General features: G+C 43.4%; 1 protein-coding gene across 2 annotated transcripts in view; it reads right to left on the minus strand.

Moving 5' to 3' along the window:
• kcnip3b (Kv channel interacting protein 3b, calsenilin) overlaps nt 1–20957 on the minus strand; it is a 126375-nt gene that overhangs the window by 77355 nt on the left and 28063 nt on the right. The gene's annotated exons all lie outside the window — the stretch shown is intronic.

A 20957-nucleotide genomic window follows, 5' to 3' on the forward strand; every position in this document is an offset into this window, starting at 1 on the left:
TTTGGTCTCACTGGGTGAAATGCCCTAGGAGGAGTTCTTCAAATAGCAGGCCTGAAAATGGCAAAAATTGACACTTTCAATTGAAGATGCTGGACTCCTGAGGGTTTGGAGTATGGCTCGAAGAGACTTTTTGTAGTCTTAGGATGTTACATGAGTGTGCAAAATTTCAGAGCTGTAGAAAAAATGTAACTCAGGGGCTAGCTAAAAAACATGGTTTATTATGATATTTAAAGCTGCCAGTAGGGGGCGCTCTAACGTTTATGGACTTTATGAATTCAATGTGTTCAGGGCAGGAGGCTTATCAAATAGATGAGGATTTTGTAGGAATGGTGAAAGATATTTCATGTATTTCAGAGCAAAACTAATTCTGTGGACGTCTATACAATTTTCATTTGCTTCTGTAGGGGAGCGCTATTGCGCCTACAGTCTTGAATCTGTAGTTATGGATTCAGCCTGGGTGTGTACATGAGTGATTAAATTTTCAGCCTGATCAGACAAAGCATGTGCGAACAAGTGCACAAACAATTTTGGTGGTGAGGGAGAAAAACAAAGGCCAAATTTAATGGGCCTGGTGTGACAAGGCCGTTTAATATTTGTAAAGATTTCCACAATATTGATGGGCTACTTGTGTAGATGATCTGGAGCCAATTTGGTGTCAGTGGTGAAATGCCCTAGGACGAGTTCGTTCAAATAGCAGGCGTGGAAATCGCAAAAATTGACACCTTCAATTGAAGATGGCCGACTTCCTGTAGGGTTTGGGGTATGGGTCCAAGAGACTTTTTTGTACGTCTTAGTATGTTACATGAGCCTGTACATTTTCATACATGTAGATAAAACGTAGCTCCGGGGCTACTCAAAAAAACTTGCTATTTAAGATATTCCGAGCTGCCACTAGGCGGCGCTCTAACGTTTATGGACTTTATGCATATGAGTGTGTTCAGGGCAGCATGCTTATCACACCACTGAAGTTTGAGCCAGATTGGGCAAGTTGGCTTTGAGTTACAGCCATTTTTGTGTTCATGGCGAATCATCGAACTTTGCCGTCCCATAAGGGTCACGCCCTTTTGTCAAAACTCACAGTTTTGAAAACACAGTAAGTCCAACTTCTTAAGGCTTTCCAGGTGAAATTTGAGATGGTTCTGCTAAACCACCTTGGAGCTGGACCTCCAAGTGTAAAATATGACATTTCCTGTTCCCACTAGGTGGCGCTGCGACTGATATTAAATATTGTCATATGTATGTGTTCAGGGGGGCACCCTCATCCTACTGGAGAAGTTTGATGCACATTGGATCATGTAGGTATGAATGAGAGGCAATCAAAATTTCATGGCGAATGATCAAAGTTCAAAGGGGCATAAGGACCCCTCCCCCTTGGCAAAAACTCACCATTTTCGAGATTTAGATTCCCCTGGGGTGTAGGTTAGACAAACCAAATATGAAGATGATAACGTCTAAAACCTCTGAGTTATTAGAAAAAGTGTGAGGGCTGCAAATCGCCAAATTTGCATAATTAATTCAAAATGGCGGACTTCCTGTTGGGTTTAGGGCATGGCTCCAAGAGGATTTTTTGTGCGCCTGGACATGATATACATGTGTATGAAGTTTCATTCATGTACGTGAAACACAGCGGTGGGGCTCCAGTTTAGGGGGCGCTAGCGAGCCATTTGGGCGCGCCCTTGCCCGAGCCCATTAAAATACTTAAATTTTCACCAGGTGTGACGCATGTGCAAAGTTTCATGAGTTTTTGAATATGATAAAGCCCCCAAAAAGCCAATTCATTTGCCTGAATAATAATAATAAAAAAAAAAAAAAAAAAAAAAAAAAAAAAAAAAAAAAAAAAATAATAATAAACGAAGCAATTACAATAGGGCCTTCGCACAGTTCGTGCTCGGGCCCTAATTAAAGCCGCAAGCGGCGATGAGCGGGCCCTCGCACCCGGCGCGCGTCGACCCCTGGCGCGCTCCAGCCAAGCCGCGCGTCGACCCGTGGCACGCTCCAGCCGAACCGCGCTCGGAGGTTCTCGCAGACGAGAGAGTAGCTGGCTCACCCGGCTGCTGACGGCTCAGCAGGCTAGCCGTACTTCGCGTCGATCGTCTCCCGCTTCCACTAGGTGGCGTCGGTGAGTGCCCACTAATTAATATGTCACAATGCTCTATGTAATGCCTGCAGCCATCAATGAAACTGTAATGACCATAGGATGATGAGTATCAGTGTCCTACTGATTTCCTGTTGCCACTAGGTGGCGTTATGAGTGTGAAACAAAGCTGATAGAGGGGTGTGTCCGGTCTCCCTTACCCTCCCATTAAGCCTGTGAAGTTTGAGGCAGATCGGACAATGTATGTCAGAGATGTAACAATTTGGTGCACTGTGGTATATGAGTAAAATCCCACATTTAGAGGGTTGCTACGGCAACACCGTTCAATATTCTACAAAACCATGAATATCTTTTGATGGGCTACTTGTGTAGATGATCTGGAGCCATTTTGGTGTGACTGGATGAAAAGCTGTAGTAGAAGATGATTCAAATAGCAGGCCTGAAAAATGTGAAAAATGCTGCAAAAATGACACCTTAATTAGAACATGTCAGGCTTCCTGTTGGATTTCGGCTATCGGTCCAAGAGACTTTTTTGTACGTGTTAGGATGTTACTTCAGCATGCACGATTTCAGGTACACAGACCAAGCACTGCCCTGGGGCTGATGTTTAGAACCTATCTGGGCCTGAAATGGAAAAAAAGTCCAAATTCAGAGGGTTGCTACGGCAACACCGTTCAATATTCTACAAAACCATGAATATCTTTTGATGGGCTACTTGTGTGGATGATCTGGAGCCATTTTGGTCTCACTGGGTCAAATGCCCTAGGAGGAGTTGAGGCAAAAAGGCCTGAAAAAGGCGAAAAATGCTGCAAAAATGACACTTTAAAGTGAACGTGGCTGACTTCCTGTTGGGTTTCGGCTATCGGTCCAAGAGACTTTTTTGTAGATGTTAGCATCTTACATCAGCAGGCACATTTTCAGGTACATAGAGAAAGCACAGCCCAGGGGCTGATGTTTAGAATCTCTGTGAATTTGAAATTGAAAAAAGTCCAAATTCAGAGGGTTGCCATGGCAACACCGTTCAATATTCTACAAAACCCTGAATAACTTTTGATGGGCTACTTGTGTAGATGATCTGGAGCCAATTTGGTGTCACTGGGTGAAATGCCCTAGGACAAGTTCGTTCAAATAGCAGGCGTGGAAATCGCAAAAATTGACACCTTCAATTGAAGATGGCCGACTTCCTGTAGGGTTTGGGGTATGGGTCCAAGAGACTTTTTTGTACGTCTTAGTATGTTACATGAGCATGTACATTTTCATACATGTAGATAAAACGTAGCTCCGGGGCTACTCAAAAAACTTGCTATTTTAAGATATTCCGAGCTGCCACTAGGCGGCGCTCTAACGTTTATGGACTTTATGCATATGAGTGTGTTCAGGGCAGCATGCTTATCACACCACTGAAGTTTGAGCCAGATTGGGCAAGTTGGCTTTGAGTTACAGCCATTTTTGTGTTCATGGCGAATCATCGAACTTTGCCGTCCCATAAGGGTCACGCCCTTTTGTCAAAAACTCACAGTTTTGAAAACACAGTAAGTCCAACTTCTTAAGGCTTTCCAGGTGAAATTTGAGATGGTTCTGCTAAACCACCTTGGAGCTGGACCTCCAAGTGTAAAATATGACATTTCCTGTTCCCACTAGGTGGCGCTGCGACTGATATTAAATATTGTCATATGTATGTGTTCAGGGGGGCACCCTCATCCTACTGGAGAAGTTTGATGCACATTGGATCATGTAGGTATGAATGAGAGGCAATCAAAATTTCATGGCGAATGATCAAAGTTCAAAGGGGCATAAGGACCCCTCCCCCTTGGCAAAAACTCACCATTTTCGAGATTTAGATTCCCCTGGGGGTGTAGGTTAGACAAACCAAATATGAAGATGATAACGTCTAAAACCTCTGAGTTATTAGAAAAAGTGTGAGGGCTGCAAATCGCCAAATTTGCATAATTAATTCAAAATGGCGGACTTCCTGTTGGGTTTAGGGCATGGCTCCAAGAGGATTTTTTGTGCGCCTGGACATGATATACATGTGTATGAAGTTTCATTCATGTACGTGAAACACAGCGGTGGGGCTCCAGTTTAGGGGGCGCTAGCGAGCCATTTGGGCGCGCCCTTGCCCGAGCCCATTAAAATACTTAAATTTTCACCAGGTGTGACGCATGTGCAAAGTTTCATGAGTTTTTGAATATGATAAAGCCCCCAAAAAGCCAATTCATTTGCCTGAATAATAATAAAAAAATAATAATAATAATTAAAGCCGCAAGCGGCGATGAGCGGGCCCTCGCACCCGGCGCGCGTCGACCCCTGGCGCGCTCCAGCCAAGCCGCGCGTCGACCCGTGGCACGCTCCAGCCGAACCGCGCTCGGAGGTTCTCGCAGACGAGAGAGTAGCTGGCTCACCCGGCTGCTGACGGCTCAGCAGGCTAGCCGTACTTCGCGTCGATCGTCTCCCGCTTCCACTAGGTGGCGTCGGTGAGTGCCCACTAATTAATATGTCACAATGCTCTATGTAATGCCTGCAGCCATCAATGAAACTGTAATGACCATAGGATGATGAGTATCAGTGTCCTACTGATTTCCTGTTGCCACTAGGTGGCGTTATGAGTGTGAAACAAAGCTGATAGAGGGGTGTGTCCGGTCTCCCTTACCCTCCCATTAAGCCTGTGAAGTTTGAGGCAGATCGGACAATGTATGTCAGAGATGTAACAATTTGGTGCACTGTGGTATATGAGTAAAATCCCACATTTAGAGGGTTGCTACGGCAACACCGTTCAATATTCTACAAAACCATGAATATCTTTTGATGGGCTACTTGTGTAGATGATCTGGAGCCATTTTGGTGTGACTGGATGAAAAGCTGTAGTAGAAGATGATTCAAATAGCAGGCCTGAAAAATGTGAAAAATGCTGCAAAAATGACACCTTAATTAGAACATGTCAGGCTTCCTGTTGGATTTCGGCTATCGGTCCAAGAGACTTTTTTGTACGTCTTAGGATGTTACTTCAGCATGCACGATTTCAGGTACACAGACCAAGCACTGCCCTGGGGCTGATGTTTAGAACCTATCTGGGCCTGAAATGGAAAAAAAGTCCAAATTCAGAGGGTTGCTACGGCAACACCGTTCAATATTCTACAAAACCATGAATATCTTTTGATGGGCTACTTGTGTGGATGATCTGGAGCCATTTTGGTCTCACTGGGTCAAATGCCCTAGGAGGAGTTGAGGCAAAAAGCCCTGGAAAAAGGCGAAAAATGCTGCAAAAATGACACTTTAAAGTGAACGTGGCTGACTTCCTGTTGTGTTTCGGCTATCGGTCCAAGAGACTTTTTTGTAGATGTTAGCATTTTACATCAGCAGGCACATTTTCAGGTACATAGAGAAAGCACAGCCCAGGGGCTGATGTTTAGAATCTCTGTGAATTTGAAATTGAAAAAAGTCCAAATTCAGAGGGTTGCCATGGCAACACCGTTCAATATTCTACAAAACCCTGAATAACTTTTGATGGGCTACTTGTGTAGATGATCTGGAGCCAATTTGGTGTCACTGGGTGAAATGCCCTAGGACAAGTTCGTTCAAATAGCAGGCGTGGAAATCGCAAAAATTGACACCTTCAATTGAAGATGGCCGACTTCCTGTAGGGTTTGGGGTATGGGTCCAAGAGACTTTTTTGTACGTCTTAGTATGTTACATGAGCATGTACATTTTCATACATGTAGATAAAACGTAGCTCCGGGGCTACTCAAAAAACTTGCTATTTTAAGATATTCCGAGCTGCCACTAGGCGGCGCTCTAACGTTTATGGACTTTATGCATATGAGTGTGTTCAGGGCAGCATGCTTATCACACCACTGAAGTTTGAGCCAGATTGGGCAAGTTGGCTTTGAGTTACAGCCATTTTTGTGTTCATGGCGAATCATCGAACTTTGCCGTCCCATAAGGGTCACGCCCTTTTGTCAAAAACTCACAGTTTTGAAAACACAGTAAGTCCAACTTCTTAAGGCTTTCCAGGTGAAATTTGAGATGGTTCTGCTAAACCACCTTGGAGCTGGACCTCCAAGTGTAAAATATGACATTTCCTGTTCCCACTAGGTGGCGCTGCGACTGATATTAAATATTGTCATATGTATGTGTTCAGGGGGGCACCCTCATCCTACTGGAGAAGTTTGATGCACATTGGATCATGTAGGTATGAATGAGAGGCAATCAAAATTTCATGGCGAATGATCAAAGTTCAAAGGGGCATAAGGACCCCTCCCCCTTGGCAAAAACTCACCATTTTCGAGATTTAGATTCCCCTGGGGGTGTAGGTTAGACAAACCAAATATGAAGATGATAACGTCTAAAACCTCTGAGTTATTAGAAAAAGTGTGAGGGCTGCAAATCGCCAAATTTGCATAATTAATTCAAAATGGCGGACTTCCTGTTGGGTTTAGGGCATGGCTCCAAGAGGATTTTTTGTGCGCCTGGACATGATATACATGTGTATGAAGTTTCATTCATGTACGTGAAACACAGCGGTGGGGCTCCAGTTTAGGGGGCGCTAGCGAGCCATTTGGGCGCGCCCTTGCCCGAGCCCATTAAAATACTTAAATTTTCACCAGGTGTGACGCATGTGCAAAGTTTCATGAGTTTTTGAATATGATAAAGCCCCCAAAAAGCCAATTCATTTGCCTGAATAATAATAATAATAATAATAATAATAATAATAATAATAAACGAAGCAATTACAATAGGGCCTTCGCACAGTTCGTGCTCGGGCCCTAATTAAAGCCGCAAGCGGCGATGAGCGGGCCCTCGCACCCGGCGCGCGTCGACCCCTGGCGCGCTCCAGCCAAGCCGCGCGTCGACCCCTGGCGCGCTCCAGCCGAACCGCGCTCGGAGGTTCTCGCAGACGAGAGAGTAGCTGGCTCACCTGGCTGCTGACAGCTCAGCAGGCTAGCCGTACTTCGCGTCGATCGTGTCCCACTTCCACTAGGTGGCGTCGGTGAGTGCCCACTAATTAATATGTCACAATGCTCTATGTAATGCCTGCAGCCATCAATGAAACTGTAATGACCATAGGATGATGAGTATCAGTGTCCTACTGATTTCCTGTTGCCACTAGGTGGCGTTATGAGTGTGAAACAAAGCTGATAGAGGGGTGTGTCCAGTCTCCCTTACCCTCCCATTAAGCCTGTGAAGTTTGAGGCAGATCGGACAATGTATGTCAGAGATGTAACAATTTGGTGCACTGTGGTATATGAGTAAAATCCCACATTTAGAGGGTTGCTACGGCAACACCGTTCAATATTCTACAAAACCATGAATATCTTTTGATGGGCTACTTGTGTAGATGATCTGGAGCCATTTTGGTGTGACTGGATGAAAAGCTGTAGTAGAAGATGATTCAAATAGCAGGCCTGAAAAATGTGAAAAATGCTGCAAAAATGACACCTTAATTAGAACATGTCAGGCTTCCTGTTGGATTTCGGCTATCGGTCCAAGAGACTTTTTTGTACGTCTTAGGATGTTACTTCAGCATGCACGATTTCAGGTACACAGACCAAGCACTGCCCTGGGGCTGATGTTTAGAACCTATCTGGGCCTGAAATGGAAAAAAAGTCCAAATTCAGAGGGTTGCTACGGCAACACCGTTCAATATTCTACAAAACCATGAATATCTTTTGATGGGCTACTTGTGTGGATGATCTGGAGCCATTTTGGTCTCACTGGGTCAAATGCCCTAGGAGGAGTTGAGGCAAAAAGGCCTGAAAAAGGCGAAAAATGCTGCAAAAATGACACTTTAAAGTGAACGTGGCTGACTTCCTGTTGGGTTTCGGCTATCGGTCCAAGAGACTTTTTTGTAGATGTTAGCATCTTACATCAGCAGGCACATTTTCAGGTACATAGAGAAAGCACAGCCCAGGGGCTGATGTTTAGAATCTCTGTGAATTTGAAATTGAAAAAAGTCCAAATTCAGAGGGTTGCCATGGCAACACCGTTCAATATTCTACAAAACCCTGAATAACTTTTGATGGGCTACTTGTGTAGATGATCTGGAGCCAATTTGGTGTCACTGGGTGAAATGCCCTAGGACAAGTTCGTTCAAATAGCAGGCGTGGAAATCGCAAAAATTGACACCTTCAATTGAAGATGGCCGACTTCCTGTAGGGTTTGGGGTATGGGTCCAAGAGACTTTTTTGTACGTCTTAGTATGTTACATGAGCATGTACATTTTCATACATGTAGATAAAACGTAGCTCCGGGGCTACTCAAAAAACTTGCTATTTTAAGATATTCCGAGCTGCCACTAGGCGGCGCTCTAACGTTTATGGACTTTATGCATATGAGTGTGTTCAGGGCAGCATGCTTATCACACCACTGAAGTTTGAGCCAGATTGGGCAAGTTGGCTTTGAGTTACAGCCATTTTTGTGTTCATGGCGAATCATCGAACTTTGCCGTCCCATAAGGGTCACGCCCTTTTGTCAAAAACTCACAGTTTTGAAAACACAGTAAGTCCAACTTCTTAAGGCTTTCCAGGTGAAATTTGAGATGGTTCTGCTAAACCACCTTGGAGCTGGACCTCCAAGTGTAAAATATGACATTTCCTGTTCCCACTAGGTGGCGCTGCGACTGATATTAAATATTGTCATATGTATGTGTTCAGGGGGGCACCCTCATCCTACTGGAGAAGTTTGATGCACATTGGATCATGTAGGTATGAATGAGAGGCAATCAAAATTTCATGGCGAATGATCAAAGTTCAAAGGGGCATAAGGACCCCTCCCCCTTGGCAAAAACTCACCATTTTCGAGATTTAGATTCCCCTGGGGGTGTAGGTTAGACAAACCAAATATGAAGATGATAACGTCTAAAACCTCTGAGTTATTAGAAAAAGTGTGAGGGCTGCAAATCGCCAAATTTGCATAATTAATTCAAAATGGCGGACTTCCTGTTGGGTTTAGGGCATGGCTCCAAGAGGATTTTTTGTGCGCCTGGACATGATATACATGTGTATGAAGTTTCATTCATGTACGTGAAACACAGCGGTGGGGCTCCAGTTTAGGGGGCGCTAGCGAGCCATTTGGGCGCGCCCTTGCCCGAGCCCATTAAAATACTTAAATTTTCACCAGGTGTGACGCATGTGCAAAGTTTCATGAGTTTTTGAATATGATAAAGCCCCCAAAAAGCCAATTCATTTGCCTGAATAATAATAAAAAAAAAAATAATAATTAAAACCGCAAGCGGTGATATCGGGCCCTCGCACTCCCTGCGCGTCGACCCGTGGCGCTCGTCGACCCGTGCCGCACTCGGAGGTCTTGTGATCGTGATGGTGTACAGAAGGTCTGTAGAAAGTTGAATTCTTTTATAGGAAAAGATATCTTTTGCTCTCGGCATAGACGCAATGGAATATTTGGGGGTGGGGTCACGGCTCCAGCATGCAAAATAGGGCATGGGTCTGATAGACTGTTTTGATCAGGATGATGTCAAGAATGTTGAAACACATTTTCATACATTTCCGAGAAACTAAGTTTGTGGATGCTATACAAAATTTCATTTGCTTCTGTAGGGGGCGCTCTTGCAGCTACGTATAGCCTTGAATCCATAGTTATGGGTTCAGAGTGGCTGTGTACATGAGTGATTACATTTTCAGGCAGATCGGGCAAAGCATGTACGAACACGTGCCCAAACAATTTTGGTCGCCATTGAGAAAAATGAAAGCCAACTTCAATGGCCTGGTGTGACAACACCATTTAATATTTTGTCAAGATTTCCACAATATTTGATGGGCTGTTTGTCTAGATGATCTGGAGCCAATTTGGTCTCACTGGCTGAAATGCCCTAGGAGGAGTTCATTCAAATAGCAGGCCTGAAAATGGCAAAAATTGACAAAAATTGACACTTTCAATTGAAGATGCTGGACTTCCTGTAGGGTTTCCAGTATGGCTCCAAGAGACTTTTTTGTACGTCTTAGGATGTTACATGAGTGTGCAGAATTTCAGAGCTGTAGATATAATGTAGCTCTGGGGCTAGCTAAAAAACATGCTATTTTATGATATTTCAAGCTGCCAGTAGGTGGCGCTGTAACATTTATGGACTTTATGCATATCAATGTGTTCAGGGCAGGAGGCTTATCAAATTGATGAGGATTTCGTAAGGAATGGTGAAAGATAGTTTCATGCATTTCAGAGCAAAACTAATTATGTGGACGTCATACAAATTTTCATTTGCTTCTGTAGGGGGCGCTATTGCGCCTACAGTCTTGAATCTGTAGTTATGGATTCAGCCTGGGTGTGTACATGAGTGATTAAATTTTCAGCCTGATCAGACAAAGCATGTGCGAACAAGTGCACAAACAATTTTGGTGGTGAGGGAGAAAAACGAAGGCCAACTTCAATGGCCTGGTGTGATAAGGCCATTTAATATTTTGTAAAGATTTCCACAATATTTGATGGGCTACTTGTGTAGATGATGTGGAGCAAATTTGGTCTCACTGGGTCAAATGCCCTAGGACAAGTTCGTTCAAATAGCAGGCGTGGAAATCGCAAAAATTGACACCTTCAATTGAAGATGGCCGACTTCCTGTAGGGTTTGGGGTATGGGTCCAAGAGACTTTTTTGTACGTCTTAGGATGTTACATGAGCCTGTACATTTTCATACATGTAGATAAAACGTAGCTCCGGGGCTACTCAAAAAACTTGCTATTTTAAGATATTCCGAGCTGCCACTAGGCGGCGCTCTACCGTTTATAGACTTTATGCATATGAGTGTGTTCAGGGCAGGCATGCTTATCACACCACTGAAGTTTGAGCCAGATTGGGCAAGTTGGCTTTGAGTTACAGCCATTTTTGTGTTCATGGCGAATCATCGAACTTTGCCGTCCCATAAGGGTCACGCCCTTTTGTCAAAAACTCACAGTTTTGAAAACACAGTAAGTCCAACTTCTTAAGGCTTTCCAGGTGAAATTTGAGATGGTTCTGCTAAACCACCTTGGAGCTGGACCTCCAAGTGTAAAATATGACATTTCCTGTTCCCACTAGGTGGCGCTGCGACTGATATTAAATATTGTCATATGTATGTGTTCAGGGGGGCACCCTCATCCTACTGGAGAAGTTTGATGCACATTGGATCATGTAGGTATGAATGAGAGGCAATCAAAATTTCATGGCGAATGATCAAAGTTCAAAGGGGCATAAGGACCCCTCCCCCTTGGCAAAAACTCACCATTTTCGAGATTTAGATTCCCCTGGGGGTGTAGGTTAGACAAACCAAATATGAAGATGATAACGTCTAAAACCTCTGAGTTATTAGAAAAAGTGTGAGGGCTGCAAATCGCCAAATTTGCATAATTAATTCAAAATGGCGGACTTCCTGTTGGGTTTAGGGCATGGCTCCAAGAGGATTTTTTGTGCGCCTGGACATGATATACATGTGTATGAAGTTTCATTCATGTACGTGAAACACAGCGGTGGGGCTCCAGTTTAGGGGGCGCTAGCGAGCCATTTGGGCGCGCCCTTGCCCGAGCCCATTAAAATACTTAAATTTTCACCAGGTGTGACGCATGTGCAAAGTTTCATGAGTTTTTGAATATGATAAAGCCCCCAAAAAGCCAATTCATTTGCCTGAATAATAATAATAATAATAAATTAAAACCGCAAGCGGTGATATCGGGCCCTCGCACTCCCTGCGCGTCGACCCGTGGCGCTCGTCGACCCGTGCCGCACTCGGAGGTCTTGTGATCGTGATGGTGTACAGAAGGTCTGTAGAAAGTTGAATTCTTTTATAGGAAAAGATATCTTTTGCTCTCGGCATAGACGCAATGGAATATTTGGGGGTGGGGTCACGGCTCCAGCATGCAAAATAGGGCATGGGTCTGATAGACTGTTTTGATCAGGATGATGTCAAGAATGTTGAAACACATTTTCATACATTTCCGAGAAACTAAGTTTGTGGATGCTATACAAAATTTCATTTGCTTCTGTAGGGGGCGCTCTTGCAGCTACGTATAGCCTTGAATCCATAGTTATGGGTTCAGAGTGGCTGTGTACATGAGTGATTACATTTTCAGGCAGATCGGGCAAAGCATGTACGAACACGTGCCCAAACAATTTTGGTCGCCATTGAGAAAAATGAAAGCCAACTTCAATGGCCTGGTGTGACAACACCATTTAATATTTTGTCAAGATTTCCACAATATTTGATGGGCTGTTTGTCTAGATGATCTGGAGCCAATTTGGTCTCACTGGCTGAAATGCCCTAGGAGGAGTTCATTCAAATAGCAGGCCTGAAAATGGCAAAAATTGACACTTTCAATTGAAGATGCTGGACTTCCTGTAGGGTTTGGAGTATGGCTCCAAGAGACTTTTTTGTATGTCTTAGGATGTTACATGAGTGTGCAAAATTTCAGAGCTGTAGATAAAATGTAACTCAGGGGCTAGCTAAAAAACATGGTATATTATGATATTTAAAGCTGCCAGTAGGGGGCGCTCTAACGTTTATGGACTTTATGCATATCAATGTGTTCAGGGCAGGAGGCTTATCAAATAGATGAGGATTTTGTAAGGAATGGTGAAAGATATTTCATGTATTTCAGAGCAAAACTAATTCTGTGGACGGTCATACAAATTTTCATTTGCTTCTGTAGGGGGCGCTATTGCGCCTACAGTCTTGAATCTGTAGTTATGGATTCAGCCTGGGTGTGTACATGAGTGATTAAATTTTCAGCCTGATCAGACAAAGCATGTGCGAACAAGTGCACAAACAATTTTGGTGGTGAGGGAGAAAAACGAAGGCCAAATTCAATGGCCTGGTGTGATAAGGCCATTTAATATTTTGTAAAGATTTCCACAATATTTGATGGGCTACTTGTGTAGATGATGTGGAGCAAATTTGGTCTCACTGGGTCAAATGCCCTAGGACAAGTTCGTTCAAATAGCAGGCGTGGAAATGGCAAAAATTGACACCTTCAATTGAAGATGGCCGACTTCCTGTAGGGTTTGGGGTATGGGTCCAAGAGACTTTTTTGTACGTCTTAGGATGTTACATGAGCCTGTACATTTTCATACATGTAGATAAAACGTAGCTCCGGGGCTACTCAAAAAACTTGCTATTTTAAGATATTCCGAGCTGCCACTAGGCGGCGCTCTAACGTTTATGGACTTTTTGCATATGAGTGTGTTCAGGACAGGGTGCTTATCACACCACTGAAGTTTGAGCCAGATTGGGCAAGTTGGCTTTGAGTTACAGCCATTTTTGTGTTCATGGCGAATCATCGAACTTTGCCGTCCCATAAGGGTCACGCCCTTTTGTCAAAAACTCACAGTTTTGAAAACACAGTAAGTCCAACTTCTTAAGGCTTTCCAGGTGAAATTTGAGATGGTTCTGCTAAACCACCTTGGAGCTGGACCTCCAAGTGTAAAATATGACATTTCCTGTTCCCACTAGGTGGCGCTGCGACTGATATTAAATATTGTCATATGTATGTGTTCAGGGGGGCACCCTCATCCTACTGGAGAAGTTTGATGCACATTGGATCATGTAGGTATGAATGAGAGGCAATCAAAATTTCATGGCGAATGATCAAAGTTCAAAGGGGCATAAGGACCCCTCCCCCTTGGCAAAAACTCACCATTTTCGAGATTTAGATTCCCCTGGGGGTGTAGGTTAGACAAACCAAATATGAAGATGATAACGTCTAAAACCTCTGAGTTATTAGAAAAAGTGTGAGGGCTGCAAATCGCCAAATTTGCATAATTAATTAAAAATGGCGGACTTCCTGTTGGGTTTAGGGCATGGCTCCAAGAGGATTTTTTGTGCGCCTGGACATGATATACATGTGTATGAAGTTTCATTCATGTACGTGAAACACAGCGGTGGGGCTCCAGTTTAGGGGGCGCTAGCGAGCCATTTGGGCGCGCCCTTGCCCGAGCCCATTAAAATACTTAAATTTTCACCAGGTGTGACGCATGTGCCAAGTTTCATGAGTTTTTGAATATGATAAAGCCCCCAAAAAGCCAATTCATTTGCCTGAATAATAATAATAACAATAATAATAATAAAAAAAAAAAAAAAAAAAAATAATAATAATAATAATAAACGAAGCAATTACAATAGGGCCTTCGCACAGTTCGTGCTCGGGCCCTAATTAAAACCGCAAGCGGTGATATCGGGCCCTCGCACTCCGCGCGCGTCGACCTGTGGCGCTCGTCGACCCGTGCCGCACTCGGAGGTTTTGTGATCGTGATGGGTCTCTAGAAAGTTGAATTCTTTTATAGGAAAAGGTATCTTTTGCTCTCGGCATAGACGCAATGGAATATTTGGGGGTGTGGTCACGGCTCCAGCATGCAAAATAGGGCATGGGTCTGATTGACTTTTTTGATGGGCTGTTTGTCTAGATGATGTGGAGCCAATTTGGTCTCACTGGGTGAAATGCCCTAGGAGGAGTTCATTCAAATAGCAGGCCTGAAAATGGCAAAAATTGACACTTTCAATTGAAGATGCTGGACTTCCTGTAGGGTTTGGAGTATGGCTCCAAGAGACTTTTTTGTATGTCTTAGGATGTTACATGAGTGTGCAAAATTTCAGAGCTGTAGATAAAATGTAACTCAGGGGCTAGCTAAAAAACATGGTATATTATGATATTTAAAGCTGCCAGTAGGGGGCGCTCTAACGTTTATGGACTTTATGCATATCAATGTGTTCAGGGCAGGAGGCTTATCAAATAGATGAGGATTTTGTAAGGAATGGTGAAAGATATTTCATGTATTTCAGAGCAAAACTAATTCTGTGGACGGTCATACAAATTTTCATTTGCTTCTGTAGGGGGCGCTATTGCGCCTACAGTCTTGAATCTGTAGTTATGGATTCAGCCTGGGTGTGTACATGAGTGATTAAATTTTCAGCCTGATCAGACAAAGCATGTGCGAACAAGTGCACAAACAATTTTGGTGGTGAGGGAGAAAAACAAAGGCCAAATTTAATGGCCTGGTGTGACAAGGCCATTTTAATATTTTGTAAAGATTTCCACAATATTTGATGGGCTACTTGTGTAGATGATCTGGAGCCAATTTGGTGTCAGTGGGTGAAATGCCCTAGGACGAGTTCGTTCAAATAGCAGGCGTGGAAATCGCAAAAATTGACACCTTCAATTGAAGATGGCCGACTTCCTGTAGGGTTTGGGGTATGGGTCCAAGAGACTTTTTTGTACGTCTTAGTATGTTACATGAGCCTGTACATTTTCATACATGTAGATAAAACGTAGCTCCGGGGCTACTCAAAAAACATGCTATTTTAAGATATTCCGAGCTGCCACTAGGCGGCGCTCTAACGTTTATGGACTTTATGCATATGAATGTGTTCAGGGCAGCATGCTTATCACACCACTGAAGTTTGAGCCAGATTGGGCAAGTTGGCTTTGAGTTACAGCCATTTTTGTGTTCATGGCGAATCATCGAACTTTGCCGTCCCATAAGGGTCACGCCCTTTTGTCAAAAAGTCACAGTTTTGAAAACACAGTAAGTCCAACTTCTTAAGGCTTTCCAGGTGAAATTTGAGATGGTTCTGCTAAACCACCTTGGAGCTGGACCTCCAAGTGTAAAATATGACATTTCCTGTTCCCACTAGGTGGCGCTGCGACTGATATTAAATATTGTCATATGTATGTGTTCAGGGGGGCACCCTCATCCTACTGGAGAAGTTTGATGCACATTGGATCATGTAGGTATGAATGAGAGGCAATCAAAATTTCATGGCGAATGATCAAAGTTCAAAGGGGCATAAGGACCCCTCCCCCTTGGCAAAAACTCACCATTTTCGAGATTTAGATTCCCCTGGGGGTGTAGGTTAGACAAACCAAATATGAAGATGATAACGTCTAAAACCTCTGAGTTATTAGAAAAAGTGTGAGGGCTGCAAATCGCCAAATTTGCATAATTAATTCAAAATGGCGGACTTCCTGTTGGGTTTAGGGCATGGCTCCAAGAGGATTTTTTGTGCGCCTGGACATGATATACATGTGTATGAAGTTTCATTCATGTACGTGAAACACAGCGGTGGGGCTCCAGTTTAGGGGGCGCTAGCGAGCCATTTGGGCGCGCCCTTGCCCGAGCCCATTAAAATACTTAAATTTTCACCAGGTGTGACGCATGTGCAAAGTTTCATGAGTTTTTGAATATGATAAAGCCCCCAAAAAGCCAATTCATTTGCCTGAATAATAAAAATAATAATAATAATAAACGAAGCAATTACAATAGGGCCTTCGCACAGTTCGTGCTCGGGCCCTAATAATAATAATAATAATAATAATAAACGAAGCAATTACAATAGGGCCTTCGCACAGTTCGTGCTCGGGCCCTAATAATAATTAAAACCGCAAGCGGTGATATCGGGCCCTCGCACTCCCTGCGCGTCGACCCGTGGCGCTCGTCGACCCGTGCCGCACTCGGAGGTCTTGTGATCGTGATGGTGTACAGAAGGTCTGTAGAAAGTTGAATTCTTTTATAGGAAAAGATATCTTTTGCTCTCGGCATAGACGCAATGGAATATTTGGGGGTGGGGTCACGGCTCCAGCATGCAAAATAGGGCATGGGTCTGATAGACTGTTTTGATCAGGATGATGTCAAGAATGTTGAAACACATTTTCATACATTTCCGAGAAACTAAGTTTGTGGATGCTATACAAAATTTCATTTGCTTCTGTAGGGGGCGCTCTTGCAGCTACGTATAGCCTTGAATCCATAGTTATGGGTTCAGAGTGGCTGTGTACATGAGTGATTACATTTTCAGGCAGATCGGGCAAAGCATGTACGAACACGTGCCCAAACAATTTTGGTCGCCATTGAGAAAAATGAAAGCCAACTTCAATGGCCTGGTGTGACAACACCAGTTTAATATTTTGTCAAGATTTCCACAATATTTGATGGGCTGTTTGTCTAGATGATCTGGAGCCAATTTGGTCTCACTGGCTGAAATGCCCTAGGAGGAGTTCATTCAAATAGCAGGCCTGAAAATGGCAAAAATTGACAAAAATTGACACTTTCAATTGAAGATGCTGGACTTCCTGTAGGGTTTCCAGTATGGCTCCAAGAGACTTTTTTGTACGTCTTAGGATGTTACATGAGTGTGCAGAATTTCAGAGCTGTAGATATAATGTAGCTCTGGGCTAGCTAAAAAACATGCTATTTTATGATATTTCAAGCTGCCAGTAGGTGGCGCTGTAACATTTATGGACTTTATGCATATCAATGTGTTCAGGGCAGGAGGCTTATCAAATTGATGAGGATTTCGTAAGGAATGGTGAAAGATAGTTTCATGCATTTCAGAGCAAAACTAATTATGTGGACGTCATACAAATTTTCATTTGCTTCTGTAGGGGGCGCTATTGCGCCTACAGTCTTGAATCTGTAGTTATGGATTCAGCCTGGGTGTGTACATGAGTGATTAAATTTTCAGCCTGATCAGACAAAGCATGTGCGAACAAGTGCACAAACAATTTTGGTGGTGAGGGAGAAAAACGAAGGCCAACTTCAATGGCCTGGTGTGATAAGGCCATTTAATATTTTGTAAAGATTTCCACAATATTTGATGGGCTACTTGTGTAGATGATGTGGAGCAAATTTGGTCTCACTGGGTCAAATGCCCTAGGACAAGTTCGTTCAAATAGCAGGCGTGGAAATGGCAAAAATTGACACCTTCAATTGAAGATGGCCGACTTCCTGTAGGGTTTGGGGTATGGGTCCAAGAGACTTTTTTGTACGTCTTAGGATGTTACATGAGCCTGTACATTTTCATACATGTAGATAAAACGTAGCTCCGGGGCTACTCAAAAAACTTGCTATTTTAAGATATTCCGAGCTGCCACTAGGCGGCGCTCTACCGTTTATGGACTTTTTGCATATGAGTGTGTTCAGGACAGGGTGCTTATCACACCACTGAAGTTTGAGCCAGATTGGGCAAGTTGGCTTTGAGTTACAGCCATTTTTGTGTTCATGGCGAATCATCGAACTTTGCCGTCCCATAAGGGTCACGCCCTTTTGTCAAAAACTCACAGTTTTGAAAACACAGTAAGTCCAACTTCTTAAGGCTTTCCAGGTGAAATTTGAGATGGTTCTGCTAAACCACCTTGGAGCTGGACCTCCAAGTGTAAAATATGACATTTCCTGTTCCCACTAGGTGGCGCTGCGACTGATATTAAATATTGTCATATGTATGTGTTCAGGGGGGCACCCTCATCCTACTGGAGAAGTTTGATGCACATTGGATCATGTAGGTATGAATGAGAGGCAATCAAAATTTCATGGCGAATGATCAAAGTTCAAAGGGGCATAAGGACCCCTCCCCCTTGGCAAAAACTCACCATTTTCGAGATTTAGATTCCCCTGGGGGTGTAGGTTAGACAAATCAAATATGAAGATGATAACATCTAAAACCTCTGAGTTATTAGAAAAAGTGTGAGGGCTGCAAATCGCCAAATTTGCATAATTAATTCAAAATGGCGGACTTCCTGTTGGGTTTAGGGCATGGCTCCAAGAGGATTTTTTGTGCGCCTGGACATGATATACATGTGTATGAAGTTTCATTCATGTACGTGAAACACAGCGGTGGGGCTCCAGTTTAGGGGGCGCTAGCGAGCCATTTGGGCGCGCCCTTGCCCGAGCCCATTAAAATACTTAAATTTTCACCAGGTGTGACGCATGTGCCAAGTTTCATGAGTTTTTGAATATGATAAAGCCCCCAAAAAGCCAATTCATTTGCCTGAATAATAAAAAAAAAAAAATTAAAACCGCAAGCGGTGATATCGGGCCCTCGCACTCCGCGCGCGTCGACCTGTGGCGCTCGTCGACCCGTGCTGCACTCGGAGGTTTTGTGATCGTGATGGGTCTCTAGAAAGTTGAATTCTTTTATAGGAAAAGGTATCTTTTGCTCTCGGCATAGACGCAATGGAATATTTGGGGGTGTGGTCACGGCTCCAGCATGCAAAATAGGGCATGGGTCTGATTGACTTTTTTGATGGGCTGTTTGTCTAGATGATGTGGAGCCAATTTGGTCTCACTGGGTGAAATGCCCTAGGAGGAGTTCATTCAAATAGCAGGCCTGAAAATGGCAAAAATTGACACTTTCAATTGAAGATGCTGGACTTCCTGTAGGGTTTGGAGTATGGCTCCAAGAGACTTTTTTGTATGTCTTAGGATGTTACATGAGTGTGCAAAATTTCAGAGCTGTAGATAAAATGTAACTCAGGGGCTAGCTAAAAAACATGGTATATTATGATATTTAAAGCTGCCAGTAGGGGGCGCTCTAACGTTTATGGACTTTATGCATGTCAATGTGTTCAGGGCAGGAGGCTTATCAAATAGATGAGGATTTTGTAAGGAATGGTGAAAGATATTTCATGTATTTCAGAGCAAAACTAATTCTGTGGACGGTCATACAAATTTTCATTTGCTTCTGTAGGGGGCGCTATTGCGCCTACAGTCTTGAATCTGTAGTTATGGATTCAGCCTGGGTGTGTACATGAGTGATTAAATTTTCAGCCTGATCAGACAAAGCATGTGCGAACAAGTGCACAAAAAATTTTGGTGGTGAGGGAGAAAAACAAAGGCCAAATTTAATGGGCTGGTGTGACAAGGCCGTTTAATATTTTTTAAAGATTTCCACAATAATTGATGGGCTACTTGTGTAGATGATCTGGAGCCAATTTGGTGTCAGTGGGTGAAATGCCCTAGGACGAGTTCGTTCAAATAGCAGGCGTGGAAATCGCAAAAATTGACACCTTCAATTGAAGATGGCCGACTTCCTGTAGGGTTTGGGGTATGGGTCCAAGAGACTTTTTTGTACGTCTTAGGATGTTACATGAGCCTGTACATTTTCATACATGTAGATAAAACGTAGCTCCGGGGCTACTCAAAAAACATGCTATTTTAAGATATTCCGAGCTGCCACTAGGCGGCGCTCTAACGTTTATGGACTTTATGCATATGAATGTGTTCAGGGCAGCATGCTTATCACACCACTGAAGTTTGAGCCAGATTGGGCAAGTTGGCTTTGAGTTACAGCCATTTTTGTGTTCATGGCGAATCATCGAACTTTGCCGTCCCATAAGGGTCACGCCCTTTTGTCAAAAAGTCACAGTTTTAAAAACACAGTAAGTCCAAGTTCTTAAGGCTTTCCAGGTGAAATTTGAGATGGTTCTGCTAAACCACCTTGGAGCTGGACCTCCAAGTGTAAAATATGACATTTCCTTTTCCCACTAGGTGGCGCTGCGACTGATATTAAATATTGTCATATGTATGTGTTCAGGGGGGCACCCTCATCCTACTGGAGAAGTTTGATGCACATTGGATCATGTAGGTATGAATGAGAGGCAATCAAATTTTCATGGCGAATGATCAAAGTTCAAAGGGGCATAAGGACCCCTCCCCCTTGGCAAAAACTCACCATTTTCGAGATTTAGATTCCCCTGGGGGTGTAGGTTAGACAAACCAAATATGAAGATGATAACGTCTAAAACCTCTGAGTTATTAGAAAAAGTGTGAGGGCTGCAAATCGCCAAATTTGCATAATTAATTCAAAATGGCGGACTTCCTGTTGGGTTTAGGGCATGGCTCCAAGAGGATTTTTTGTGCGCCTGGACATGATATACATGTGTATGAAGTTTCATTCATGTACGTGAAACACAGCGGTGGGGCTCCAGTTTAGGGGGCGCTAGCGAGCCATTTGGGCGCGCCCTTGCCCGAGCCCATTAAAATACTTAAATTTTCACCAGGTGTGACGCATGTGCAAAGTTTCATGAGTTTTTGAATATGATAAAGCCCCCAAAAAGCCAATTCATTTGCCTGAATAATAATAATAATAATAAAAAAAAAAAAAAAAAAATAATAA

This window comes from Archocentrus centrarchus, chromosome 9, assembly GCF_007364275.1.
Source record: "Archocentrus centrarchus isolate MPI-CPG fArcCen1 chromosome 9, fArcCen1, whole genome shotgun sequence".
NCBI classification, from domain to species: Eukaryota; Metazoa; Chordata; class Actinopteri; order Cichliformes; family Cichlidae; genus Archocentrus; species Archocentrus centrarchus.